The sequence below is a fragment of the Lepisma saccharinum genome, chromosome 13 (assembly GCF_977018435.1).
Source record: "Lepisma saccharinum chromosome 13, izLepSacc3.1, whole genome shotgun sequence".
Taxonomy (NCBI): domain Eukaryota; kingdom Metazoa; phylum Arthropoda; class Insecta; order Zygentoma; family Lepismatidae; genus Lepisma; species Lepisma saccharinum.
The window spans coordinates 38,800,466-38,813,253 of NC_139241.1; positions in this window are offsets into that span (position 1 = coordinate 38,800,466).

The window sequence follows — 12,788 nt, forward strand, 5'->3', positions numbered from 1 at the left end:
TAGTTGTTAAATCTTGTAATGTTTAGTATTGAATAAGGATAATGCACTTCTACCAATGCCATCTCCCATTTGTTGGTGTCCAACTCCACACGGTTCTGAAGCTTTGTGGTGTAATTAGTTAGAGTATTACTTGGGAAATATTTCATGGAACTGTTACTAGGCAAAGTAAGGTAGAAAGCGTTTGCTTTTCTCATGATGTGTTATGAAGGTTATTTGTACCACTGATGAGAATACCTACAAAAATTTATGCCTCTCTCTCTCTTTCTTTGACTCCAAAAACGATGCGCTAATCCAACTGTCAAATAATCTGGAGTAACCTTTCCAATGAACTAACAACTTTTTACTGGCTCCTTTACCTTTGGTCGCAAGGATTTTATCAATTTCATGCATATCCGGTAAGCGGACCAATTGCAACTCTTCCGTATAAAATGTTCCATCGATTTTATGTCCTTGTAGATCTTTTAATTCATACACTTGAGGATTTCTTTTCAAAATACGTTCCACCACAAATATTTCTCTTGTCCAATTTTCCATGTAACCTTTGTCAAAGCGTTTTTTGGTTTTTGTTATTCTCACTGTATCTCCTATTTTGAATGGCATCTTCAATGACAATAGTGGAGATGAATCAGATTTGAGTTTTTTGTCATACATATTGTGCCATACTTTCAAAACCTTCTCAGGAGTAACATCTGCTGGTGCCATTTTAATACTCGAGTGAATTTTATGATTATAAGCTTTCAAAAGCTTTGGGAGTACATTAACATAACAGCTGGTTCTTTGCTTAGTAAAATACTTCCACATGCGTTCCTTTAAAGTTCTGTTGAATCTTTCAACAATACTAGCTTTAATATCAGGATTCTTTGTTGTAAAATAAATTACATTTTGTTTTTTGAGATATTCCTGCACAATACTGTTGGTAAACTCACGGCCTTTGTCCGTTTGTAATTTTAAAGGTTTTCTTTTGCTTTGTTTGAAAATTTGCTGGAAAGCCTTTTTTATACATACACCAGTTTTATTTTTTACAGGGACAGCCCAAGCATGCCTGCTAAAAATATCGATAACTGTGAGTATATATCTGTACCCTTTGTTGTGATTCCGCAAACTCTGCATGTCATTCAAGTCAGCCTGCCATTGGTCATCGATATTATGCACAAAATAAAAGTTTCTCGGAAATCGACGCTTTACAGGTCTATGCAAAGTGTATGCAGTTTGCTTTGTCAACCAATGTTTGATTGTTGACAATGGTGTGGATTTTTTTACAGCTTTCCATAGTGTTGAAGCTGTAGAATAGGATGCTGGATGAGATGGATTGTACCAGATATTCTCTAATATTTTTTCGCTCATGGTTTGTATCTTGACCAAACTGGAACAGTACGTTTACGTTTGTGCCCTGGAAATGATGATACAAAATAAATTGGTTCCTTTTCTTCTTCTTCTTCTTCTGCTTCTGTTAATTCTTGTGCCTCTTCTTGGTTAGCTCCGGACAGCGGAACATGGCGTCCGGGGTTGCCAAAAACAATCTGTTGAATAAACTCCTGTCTCCGGGGGTTACCTATATATTCTTGAGGAATATTAGATAACGCCAGAGCTCTATTGAATAGTTGCCACCCAACAGGATTGCTTGTTTTTCGTGGTCGAATTATATCCGATACTAGATCGACAATATTTGAGCCTTCAATTTTATTATTGTTAATAAAAACTGCCCCATATTTATCCCAATCCATATTACTATTATGTAAAAGACGTTCATACAACAGTTCGGCTTTTCTACGATACAAGCTAGGTGTAGCAGCTAGAATTTCTTCTTTCATATCAGTCAACTTCTCAGTAGATTCTGTAATCGGTAGCGACACAGGTTCTCTTTGTTTTCGAGTAATAGACAGAAATTTTTGGAGCACAATAGTGTAACGATTCCATTTTTCATCATCCGAAAGACCTTTGAGATTCAAAATTACTTGCATATCCTGATCCAATTGCGATAAGGATGTAGACGGTGCAGACATAACAGGATGTCTCATATTATCCATAAATTCTTGAGGTATTACAACAATTTTTTTGGCATGCTCCATGTTCAGATTTTTTTTTTCACTTAAATAAACTTGATAACACACCTTCTATTAAAGGGGCTAATAACGCAGGTAAAAATCCTCCGTGTTGCACTAGTATCTGTTTCTTCTGCTTTGTAGAGTGTCCTTTGGCAGAGAGATTACGTATCACCTTCTTGTACCGGCTCAATCTTGTTTTCTGAGGTGTTGAAAGAGGAACATTCCCTTTTAGAACATTGTAACAACACTCACAGATTGAATTAACTAAGGAAGAATCAGCAGCTTGTAATATCGCTGTGCGAAGAGCTGGTTTAGCATCCGACAAAACTTGGAGCACTTTAGCGTGTTTCACTCTTGGAGCCATGATGACAGAATAAACGACTAGTGATTATGCTTGCTTTTTTTGTAGGAATATATACATAATTGATATCATCGTCGGGAAATATCCGCGACCGAAAACGTACTTCTTCCGGAGTGTTCTGCTTCAGATCAAACAGCAAATATCCATGGGGTTCAGCGGTGGCATTGTAATATGCATCTTTTATAAAATTTGGATTCTCCGGGTATACTTGTCTAGATAAATAATTAATTTGGGCTCTGTCTCTTGGATTTTTGAAGCATACAATATAATGACTATTTAAAGATATATCCCTATTCCCTTTTCCCTGATGGAATAGATTTTGAGTGATAAAGAAAAGACTAATATCACGATGATGACACCCTTTTGTAAATAAAACTGTGACTCTTTGATCGCATTCCCTCATCTGATCATCGATAATAATAAGATGAGGTCCAGAATTTGGCACAAATTGGTCAATATTAGGCATTCCTTCCCGAAATTGTACAAAACCAGGGAAATCATTGTATGCAGATTGCCATTCCCCGTAGCACACCAAAATATTGTTGAATTTTACATTTACCATTTGGGGTAAACACTGGAGAAAATGCTTCACAAAATATGTCTTTCCACATCCTGATGGACCAGCCAATATTGCAGAGAACGGGTGTTTCCACAAGCACTCCATTTCTCAAACTGTGAAGAATGTTTTAAATTACATATAATATAAAAGTCGAATGTTATGAATATTTTTCTAGTTGTTAGATTTTACTGATATGTTGTATCTTCAAATTACATATATATATTATATTGTATTGTATTATATATATATATATATATACACTTCATCAATAAATAAATATGCGTGTGTGTCTGTATATATATATATATATATATATATACACACACACACATACAGACAATTTTCTTATAGTACAAAATTCATTTTACAACAGCACAACAAATGCCAGATAGCATTGTACGCATGCGCGTTTGTAAACCCCGCCTACATATTCCGAGCATCAGCGTTGTGTTAGATAGCTCTCCATTGTTTCAACAACGATAAACAGCTTGGTGGCCCAGATCAAAATTGGTTCTGGAATCTACTGTGACGTGTACCGTCTACTTTGAAGTATAAAAAGGTGAGTTGCACAATATTACTATTTAGTGTCCAGCAATGCTGTCGACTTTAAATTTGCTTCACGGGTTAATATCAAATAGAGCCTTTGACAATCATCATGTTGGGGTTTTCGCAGCTAATGAATTACCTGTACATGTGGAACTACCAGCAGCGTTGATTGTAAATACAGATCCCAAAGATAGCCCCGGGAAGCACTGGGTAGCAATTTACATAGACAGTAACTCCCGGGGGGAATTTTTTGATAGTTACGGAAAACCTCCACATGTGCATAACCATTTGCGATTTTTGGAAAATAACTCTAAATTCTATACGTACAACACTCATCAGATACAAAGTTACGGGTCTGTGTACTGTGGGCATTACTGTTTTCTGTATTTATTCCATAGAGCCTCTGGTAAACCCATGCATAAATTTCAAATTTTATTCCCAGTACCGATAAAAAACGACAATATTATAACAACTTATTTGCTGACTCGTAAATTAAATTTATAATACTCGGTACGTATACTAGAAAATATTGACAGTAAATACTGTTTGAAATTTTATACAAGTTACATATAGTCCTAATAGTATATTAATAATTTTGTAACGTTACAGTTTACAACAGCTTACTTATAATATTTATCTTGTTTTGTGTCTTTACAGAACAATGACGCAATATCCAGAGATGGGATCTTTCAATGCTAGATTGTCCTCTTTCAGAAACTGGCAATCAAAAGAATTCCCGTTTGTAGAAGCTCTGTCCGAAGCAGGATTATTTTACATTCAAAAAGAGGATGAAACAGTATGCTTCAAATGTGGTGGAGGATTATACCGATGGAAATACAGAAACAATCCAATACTAGAACATCGTCGATATTTTCCATTTTGCCCCCTGTCTATAAACCTAATTTCAGATCGACAATGCGGTTGATGCTTTAATTAAATTAATTAATATTTGTTATCCAATATTTCCTCAATATGACGTTTATGATATTCTGCTGATTTTTCTCTCACCATTGATCTTTGTAATGCCCCGCCCCCTCCACCTTTTTTGTCCAGCACATGCTTGGTTTGCTACGCGCGCATGCGTCTCAAAAACACACCCACGCATTTCTTCAAATGTATACCTGCACGCTGCGACATGCAGTATCTCGCAGTTCTTAGTCATCGAATCCTCTATTTCGATGCCGCTGAAAAAAAGATTTCAACCGTACACTAATTTCAAAGGGGTTCTTCAGAAAGAGAGCGATCAGCATTTACCTGAAGAACAAAAACAAGTAACTAGTCTTATACGCCAGTCGATATTATTCGATCACGTCTACTATTTGAATGCTTCGAAAACAAAAGTTATCTCAATCGGACTTTCCTCTCATCTGGATTTCCAACCTGTGGTCAGGCTACACAGAAGCGGGGCGGCCGGTGTTGAACTACAGTTGCAGGAGTGGCACGCTCTTCAGGAATTGTTTCCAGTAATCGACAATTACATCGCTATTCCAGGTGAGCAGCCTCGTGTTTCCTACCCACTAAGTGAGCAACATGAATTGCTGATAACCACACTGTACAATCGCCGTCAGATCATTATAAGGAAGAAACCAGCTTACGGTTCCCTGGAGATAGTGTTCATCGCAGAAAGTTCGTGGCGGAACTTTATGAAGATATTTGTGTGCATCGAGCATGCGAAAGTTATGTGTGAAACAGTGTCGCCGTATCTGAAATCATATTTTGGAAACTGTGTGGAATCTTGCATTCTCGACCTTCGCGAACAATGTTTCGGTTGCACAGATATTTCCCCTGTCCATGCATGTAATAAGGAGAAGTTTGTGCTTTCCCATCTACATGGATGTACAAAACCTGAGCCTTTGTCTATACAAAACATTGACGGAAAAAGACTTTCCAAAGAAGTGTTTGTTTTTTGCGAGAACATGCTTGTGGAAAAAATAGTGAAACATTTTAATTCAGTGGTTGCAGCAGAAAATGGATATGATAGTGACACAATTCCTTATGTGGGTGAGTGAACAAACTTGAAGAATAAAAACTTGTTAAATAACATGCTGATAAACTGGTGACACAATATAAACATTTTACATATGTATGTGTGTGTGTGTGTGCGGCTCTTTTGAATTTTGTAAATATTGGTAATAAACAGGGATAAAATATATGTCTTGGCTTTTTTCACTTATCACCCTTTTAAAAATCCTCATGGTTTATATTTTTACTGGTAACAATCGTTAATAACAACATTAATAATTAACTATATAATGAAAAAGTGTGTATTGTGGACTTGTCGAAGATAAAGCATGAGAGCTTTTCTTCACACTGGTAAAACTCGGTGTTAATAACAACATTAATAATTAACTATATAATGAAAAAGTGTGTATTGTGAATTTGTCGGAGATAAAGCATGAGAGCTTTTCTTCACACTGGTAAGAATCTGTGTTAATAACAACATTAATAATTAACTATACAATAAAAAAAAATGTGTATTGTGGACTTGTCGGAGATAAAGCATGACAGCTTTTCTGCACAGCGCTGGGCACGCAAAGGCAAGTATCTTTATTTTCATTCTATTTCTAACAATGATTCGCTATTTTTTCTTGTCACTATAAAAAACTAATTCAATTTTTCTTTTATCACATATGTCGCCATTTTGCTTGTTTTTGTTTAATTCCTCTTTATGCATTGAGGTTAATCGAAACATAACTTTAGACTTTTACATGGAATTGAAACATAGAATCTTGCCTCCTTTGATTGAATCGAACCTGTGACTCCTCTTTGATCACAAAACAATAGTGACGGCCATCTTGCTTATTTTACCTACTCTTTATGCATTTAAGCTAATCGGTACTGGGGCCCCACACGGCAAAACAACAGATTCTAATTTATCTTTATACATTAGCGGTAAAGTCTTTGCGTTGTAATCAAATCAATCAAAAGGCATTTTGTTTTGATTTTTAATATCTGTTCCTGCCTAAATACTAATGAGGACTCAACACACTTCTTTTTTTTTTTTTTAAAAAAAAACAACATCATTATCAGCCAATTTGACATTGTGAATCGAACCCGGGACCTTTTCATTACAGCATAAACATCCTATTTCCAATTAGTTCATTTTCTCTTTGTGCACAAAAAAGCTAATCGGAACTTTTAAACAAATACAATTGAATATCCAATTTTCACCAACATTGGGAATCGAACCCTCAACCACTTGGTTGAAACATCTCGCGGAATAAAAAACACCCCCCGCGCCGCGCCGCGCCGCCCCGCGCCGCGTCCCGGTCGCCGCCGCCGCCGCCGCTAAACACAAAACGCGGCCGCCATTTTGATTTTATTCAAATACTATTTATGCACAGATGGACTAATCGGGACCTATAATGGCGGGACAAAACAATTGGCCTCATTTAACTACCTAGAGAATCGAACCCGCGACCTCTTCATTACCAGGCGACAACATTAACCACTAACCCAAGGCCGCCATATTGATTTTATTCAAACACTATTTATGCACAGATGGACTAATCGGAACCTATAATGGCGGGATTAAACAATTGGCCTAATTTAACTACCTAGAGAATCGAACCCGCGACCTCTTCATTGCCAGGTGACAACATTAACCACTAACCCAACTCGATTTTCGAACTCAACCATTTTGTTGGCTTTATTTACACACAGGCTAATCGAGACCATTCAATATTGATATCGTCGCCTTGTAATCAAAGGGTCCCAGGTTCGATACTCGGTGGAGGCACATAGTGGTCCGAATCACCACTTTTCAACTGTAGGTCCAATCCTGATTAGTTTTACCGTGCATAAAACGGACTTAAAAAAAACTAACTCAATCTATCAATCAATCAATATTGACTCTACCAGGAATCGAACCCTCGACGCCTCTTGTTTTACAGAGCAATAACCTTAGCCGCTAAGCTTTCGGGGTAGAGCAAAATTCGGCGCCATCTTTAAATCATTTCTTCATGTGTTTGCATCATACGCAATGGTTGCGCGCGCATTTCCTCCACACACACACAAACATACGCACGTGTTAGGTTAGCATACATCAAGAAACAACGTGACAAATCCATTGACCCCCTCCCCCACCGCTTCCGATGCCTTCAACGTGATCAGACACGTTCTGCTGACTCAACAATAAAATCGCTCGTACCCCGCTACACCGGATGTAACATAACACCAGTGGCATCGAATTTTTGCTGACGCGTAGGAACGAAGTGCTGTCATTCTACTAATGCCTACGTTGATGGGCGTATTTAAGGTTGGTTCAATGGGTCCAAACACCTCCCTTTGGTTCAGTAAAATTAACACATTACCTGTTCTATCCGGTATGCGCAGAAACTTGTTCGTAAAAATTTCTTCAGACTTATTTTGTTCTCATAAATTACAAGCGCATAGAACGGAATACGGATGGGAGAGAAATTAATTCCACACACCAGATGGGACTGCAAAGCAAATGTCTACAATTTTCTGATAGTTTCGGAATTTTTCTAAAAAATACTCAGAAAAATCCTGACATTTCACAAATTCTCTAATTTCACATGTAATTTCTGCCCGAAGCAGCTGCTTATGAACTTATAGCGCAAATTTTATAATTTCGTTAGAAGTTTGCGATATGGTTTGTTACCATTCAAGATTTAAGTATTCCTCAGGTTCTAATTTTTTGATAATTTGAAATTTCCCAACTGTTTGATAATCCCGAAAGTTGATAAACCATTTTCCAAACTCTAGATCGGTATGGGAAACTTCTCCCTATTGGAGATTGTAACTGCATCTGGGTTAGCTTCAGCTATTAGTACTTCTACTCTCTCTGGGTTGAGTGGGTGTGGATTTAGAAACAAAATAGTTGGTGAAGAATATGATGGTGCTGATGTAATGGGTGATAGAATTAAGGGGGTGAGATACATAGATAATTTCAGAGAAGTGTCCAAAGCAATTCTTGTACATTGTTCAGAACACATTTTAACCCTGGCTATTGCCCATTTCTGTGGAATTTCAGCGATATTAAGACTGTCAAACCAGTATTAATTTTTCCCCTCGAGTCTTCTGAAAGGAGCAGGCCCCCGTGTTTAGCACATCGTGGGTCTCGGCTTTGAAACCCGGCATGGGCGTTTGTGGGTGTCCATTCATCAATTTCATCATATACCATTTATCCCGATCTTCGGAAATTAGCCAAAAGTGGCACAAAAAGCGAAGTAAAATGATGCAAATAAATCAATCAATCTTCTCAAAGTAATTTGGTTGTAAGAAATGCCATGCAAGATAGCTAGGGAAGTACAGTAACGTTCTCAAGTTGTTTGACACAAAATGGACAGAAAAGTATCAGTACTCAGTAGGGTGACTTGTGAAATCGTATACACTAATAGTAGAAACTTTACTGTTGTCCATTTTTGGACCATTTTGTGGTAGAAATGAACCCAAGTTCCTCTGAACACAGTCAACACATTGAAAAATTGCAACAACTTATTCCAATATGAAATGCCTATTCATCATTCATTGGAACAGTGTGTCAAAATGTTGGATGGCCTGGTTGATATTTTTTACATTTTCAGATCTGAATGAAAAAATGTGGCAAACAGTAATTGAAGAGACATGTCCATGGTCTGCATTGTAGGCAGTAGAAACTTGTGAAAAGTTCTTGTACTCAAATATGCACAAATTGTTGGTGATCTTGGCTACACTGCCAGTTTCATCTTCAGCATCCGAGAGGATGTGTTTAACATTAAGGAGGTTGAAATAATGTCCTCGCAAATCAACGGGAGATCCTCTACTAATGCACCCTGCACTGTTAAGTGTACATACATACATACGAAAATTAAAACTTACACCGATGATGTTATTTTCAATTTTGTAGCAAGGAGGAAAAGACTAATTCTAACACTGTAATTCATTTTTAAAGAGAAGCTGGGATTAGCTTTTTCAAATGCATTTTCTTCTCATTTTATGTATAAAGTTATAAGTTCTTAGATATAATTAATTTAATAAATGTGTGACCTTTCATGAGGTGGCAGAGTGGATTTTGATAGCCAGATCATACATAGGGACGCCATACGTCCCGGATTTTTAGGGACAATCCCGGAATGGTATCATTTGTCCCGGTGTTCCGAATAGTTTCTCCGGGATGCACAAATGTACTGGAATCTGGTGGGAAATAAGAAATGATTAAGACTATACTTTTCTGAACTTTTTTTTATATTTAAATGGGTGCACGTAATTTTAAAATGCTCATTTTACAAAGCAATCTAACTCCACATTGAACCACTTCCTCTCCAGAATACAAGAGTTAACGAGTTACAGACGGTACTGCAAACATCTTTGACTTCACGATGGCTCCGCCGTCTGCTAGGAGTGCTGAATTTCAGTTACGATTCTCTTCCATTGTATAGTAACCTGCTTACTATAAAGAGTCAGTGCTTGGGTGCCTATCTGTTCAGTCCGCAGTTTTCAAATAAAGTTCCCAGACAATGTGGGATGTAAATGACAATTATGTTGTGCATACATAGAACTTTATCGGGTCCAGCCCCCCCCCTCCCGCTTCCTAACAAGCTACCGGTCAGTAGTGTCCCGGATTTTCACTTATGAAATATAGGAACCCTAATTGAACCAAATGTTGAACCCCAGCCTCCCTTACGTGAGCTATATATACGCCCATGCCTACGTTGTTAGATAAGGTTCGTTAGGTTTGGTTCTCTTAGCATAAAAACACTGTAAATGTATTATTTATGCTAAGATAACTAAACCCAACATGCCTAACATAACAAATTAGGCATTTAGTCTTACATCTGCACGTAAATTAGGCTCATTATGTTTCATTTATAATGGAGCTTTCTCAAATTTAATGCTACGGTTTTTTTTCCAACTTCACATTGTTACCTCACCATAAATCCCACATTGCTGGAATCCTTGATTCATTCCCTTTCCAACGATGTATCATACATATTTCTATTAAGGGGGCCTCCCTGAAGGCGCAGTTGTAAATCTTCGTTGCCTGGTAATCAAAGGGTATCCCGGGTTCGATACACGGTGGAGGCACATAGTGGTTTGATTGACTGATTGATTGATTTGCTTTATTTTACTTCGCTTCTTGTGCCACGTTTGGCTAATTTGCAAAGATGGGGATGAGTGATGATGTGATGAAATTGATGAATGGACACTCACAAATATCCATGCCCAGGCCAGGATTCGTACCCTGGACTCCTGGCGTCATAGCGCCATGTGCTAACCACTCTGCCATGTGGGCCGGCTACATAGTGGTTTGGATCCCACTTTAAACTGTAGGTCCAGTTCCGATTAGCCTATCTGTGCATAAAGTGGAGTTAGAACTCCAAATCTACCATATTTCTATTAGGAAGGTTCGTTTCTACATCTTCACCAATCACAACGATGAGATTAGATTAGGTTGATGAAAGGATAGTCACAAAGAACACATGCCCTCGCAGTAACTCGAACCCGCATCTTCAGTGACTAGATCGAAGGTTGAACACTAAACGCGCTTGGTCATCGAGATGGCACGAGTTTCTTTCTGATTATTCCTTCATCCACAAAAAGGAGGGGACATAGATATTTTAATTTTTCAAAAACAGATTATGTATTTATTTGTATACCCTCAAACGTGGTAACATCGTATTTGAGGGTAACTTCGTCATGAGACCGATAGATGTCGGTAGACGTCACATGCTGGAGCAAAAAAGGGAGTGTGAAGCCACACACGTGCAGTTGTGGAGCGGACATCAAGGGAGGAAGTGTGTTGTGTGCAAGTGCACTGTGCTTTGGCGTTGTTTGCAGCATTTTCTCGTGCACGATGCCAAGAACATATAAGAAGGTAGTTGTATGCAAATACTACTACGACAAGGAGAAGGAGGAGAGGCAAAAAGATTGTTCCTGGCGGCAGTATTGAGCCATGGCAAGTTAGAAATACCGGTAACACGAATGGTCGCACGGGCCAATCGTCCACTGAAGATCTTTTCGTGATATGCAAGTGTTAATACAGCGCGTACAGGGGACCTGATTTGCTTCGGTGCGTTTCATGTATGAAATGGATTTGTAGTGTGTGTAACAAGAGATCCAAGGACAAATATTACACGTGTGAGGCATGTGAAGATGATGACTGATTGTGTTGTCTTTATTTTGTACGGAAACACCTTGCTATTTGTTTCCTTATGATATAGGTGCTGAATATGTTTTGTTTTCAAACACGTTGTAAGATTTCAATGTTTATAAACCAATAAAAAATTTAAATAAAATAAGAATAAAAGACACACAAACGTCACTAGTAAGACAAGAGGATATATTTTGCAATTCATACCATTTTGCGTGACGATCTTACCTCATCATGGGTGTAATTTTGACCTACTAGTGTAACTTCGTCAGTAAAATTCTGACGTTTTTGCCTCCCTCTAATATTTTAGAATTTCTTTGGTATTCCTTCAGTACATTTATAAAGGACAAAGTGTTCCTCGCGTATAATTTTCGTGCTGTCACTGGCCACGGATTTTGCAGGGCACATTAGAATATGCCAAAATCTGTATGAAATTTCCCCGTTTCATGGTATTTTCTTCCGTACACCCTTGATTAAAAGGGAATGGAAGGTAAATTATTTCTGCAATTTTCATAAGGCTTGTGGGCATTTGCCCTCCTTGAAACCCTCATAAAGCTCCCATCAAATGTATCACTTCATCATTCATTTTTATTGTTGCGATTACCCTAAAGATGTAGAAAAGCGGCATTGTTTTCCTACCATTATAAATTACTAACATCTGTGAAAATTTGAATACTGTAAAGTAAGTAGCGAAATATTTAGAACATAAAGTTGTATTTATTTACCTATACATAACTTTAGATTTGAAGGTAGAGGTGATGTAAACGGATACTCGTGTTTACTTTTCGCTTGAGTTGGAGAACACAATTTATTATTATTATTATTATTATTATTATTATTATTATTAAGTACTGTAAACCTCTTCACATGATTCCCTAGCCCTTATTCCTTGCTATTTGCTTATTATCCTACTGCAAATGGTTGGTAGAACCAGATATGAAGAATTGAATGTGAAGCTATTTCCCTTAAGTTTCCAATGCTAAGCGCTACTCTAACTTCTTTGTGTAATTTGCCTGTGATAGTGGGGCCTCAAATATCCACCGTGAAATGAAAGACGAAGTGAAATTCAAACTTAAGTGAACATAATCATCATCTCCATGTTGAAATAAGTTCTAGTATATCTTACCAATAGACAGTGATGTATGAAAATGAAACAGATGATCGTTGGTTGAAACTAGTAAG